The sequence below is a fragment of the Dama dama genome, chromosome 11 (genome assembly GCF_033118175.1).
Source record: "Dama dama isolate Ldn47 chromosome 11, ASM3311817v1, whole genome shotgun sequence".
Lineage (NCBI taxonomy): Eukaryota > Metazoa > Chordata > Mammalia > Artiodactyla > Cervidae > Dama > Dama dama.
In genome coordinates, this window is record NC_083691.1 from 53,617,087 (window position 1) to 53,619,344 (window position 2,258).

General features: G+C 40.0%; 1 pseudogene; it reads right to left on the reverse strand.

Moving 5' to 3' along the window:
• Positions 1-1,118: 1,118 nt before the first annotated feature.
• On the reverse strand, positions 1,119-1,877 carry LOC133065532 (tRNA (guanine(37)-N1)-methyltransferase-like; annotated as a pseudogene).
• Positions 1,878-2,258: the final 381 nt, after the last annotated feature.

Consider the following 2,258-nt stretch of genomic DNA (forward strand, 5'->3'; position numbering starts at 1 on the left):
ATATACTCGACTGAATGCAAAGTTCCAGAGAAGAGCAAGGAGAGATAAGAAAGTCTTACGTGAGCAGTGCAAAGAAATAGAGGAAAAAAATAGGATGGGAAAGACTAGAGATCTCTTCAAGGAAACTGGAGATACCAAGGGAATAGTTCATGCAAAGATGGGCACAATAAAGGATAGAAATTGTATGGACCTAACCAAAACAGAAACATTAAGAATAAGTGGCAAGAATACACAGAAAAACTATACAAAAAAGATCTTAATGACCCAGATAACCACTATGGTGTGACTACCCACCTAGAACCAGACATCATGGAGTAAGAAGTCAAGTGGGCCTTAGGAAGCGTCACTACAAAGCTACTGGAGATGATGGAATTCCAGCTGAGCTTCTTCAAATCCTAAAACATGAGACCATTAAAGTGCTGCACTCAGTATGCCAGCAAATTTGGAAAACTCAGCAGGGGCCACGGGACTGGAAAAGGTCAATTTTCATTCCAATCCCAAGGAAAAGCAATGCCAAAGAATGTTCAAACTACTTCACAATTGCACTTATTTCACAGGATAGCAAAGTAATGCTCAAAATTCTCCAAGCTAGGCTTTAACAGAATGTGAACCAAGAAATTCCAGATGTTCAGCTGGATTTAGAAAAGGCAGAGGAACTAGAGATCAAATTGCCAACATCTGTTGGATTATCGGAAAAGCAAGAGAGTTCCAGGAAAACATCTACTTCTGCTGCATTGACTGTGCTAAAGCCTTTGACTGTCAGTGTGTTAGTCTCTCAATCATGTCTGACTCTCTGAAACCCTATGGACTATAGCCCTCCAGGCACCTCTGCCCATGGGATTCTCAAGTAAAGAAAACTGGAGTGGGTTGCCATTCCCTTCTCCAGATCTTTCCAATGCGGGGATCGAACCTGGGTCTCCTGCATTGCAGGCAGTTTCTTTACCATCTGACCACCAGGGAAGCCAGCTAGAGTAAAATAAAAGGGTTCAATACTAAAGTAACTGAATGCTAAAATATTAGAAATCATACAAATGATAGTTCACTATCACAAAAGTCTAGTGGGGAGATGGAGAAAATATTTTCAATTAAGTGACTGAAGCAATTTGTGTTTTTTCTTCTTAAAAATCTTTATCTGTCCCCTGGTGTTTAAGAGGTGGATCTTCATCATTGTCTTCATTCATGGTTCTTGTAAAGTATAGCAGCAGGAATCCAAAAAGTGATGTATAGCATTTCCTTGTTAGGGACCACATTTCCAACTAGGTGAACTGAACTACATGCCTCCAAGAAGATGCCTAACACAGTTCCACTTCATTGCTGAACATAACAATGCACAATGGGAAGGAGTTCACCGCCACATGGCTGTCCATCTAAGAGTGCTTTGAAAGAGCTGAGAAACTCAGTAGCCTTTGCTGGCAAATTCATCAAATTCATGACAATGTGCATAGAGTATTTTGTTTCTTTTGACAGTGGTCCCAGCTGCTGCATTAACTCTTCTCTGACTGGTCCTTGTAGGAAGTCTTTCCCATCCAAGTTAAGGGCTTTTACATTTTTGTCCACCTTATTTAATTTACAATTGTGCAGTAGCCATTTATGGGATTCAGGATTGAGATTATTAGCAAACACAGTGCAGTTTTTCTTTGCTGCTGGAATGGCAATGGGCCCAACCAACCTCAGCAAAAACATCAAGTAGGACATTCCCCAGATTGGAGAAGTTATGTGATATGGCTGTGTTCTGTGGAGAGATGAAAATTCCAACAGACTTATGAAAAATCAAATTCATAGGTGTAATTGTTTTCTCAAACCTTGGTCATCATATTCTCCTCTCCAGATAGTACTTCCAATTGGAAATTTTGGTAGATATTATCAATATTGTTGATTTGTGAGGATCAAAACAAACTGTGGAAAATTCTTGAAGAGATGGGAATACCAGACCACCTTACCTACCTCTCAGAAACCTGTATGCAGGTTAAGAAGCAACAGTTAGAACCAGACATGGAACAATGGACTGGTTCCAAATTTGGAAAGGAGTACATCAAGGCTGTATATCGTCACCCTACTTATTTAACTTATATGTAGAGTACATCATGAGAAATGCCAAGCTGGATGAAGCACAAGCTGGAATCAAGACTGCTGGGAGAAATATCAATAACCTCAGATATGCAGATGACACCACCCTTATGGCAGAAAGTGAAAAGGAACTAAAGAGCCTCTATATCAAAGTGAAAGAGGAGAGTGAAAAGTCTAGCATCAAAAAGCAA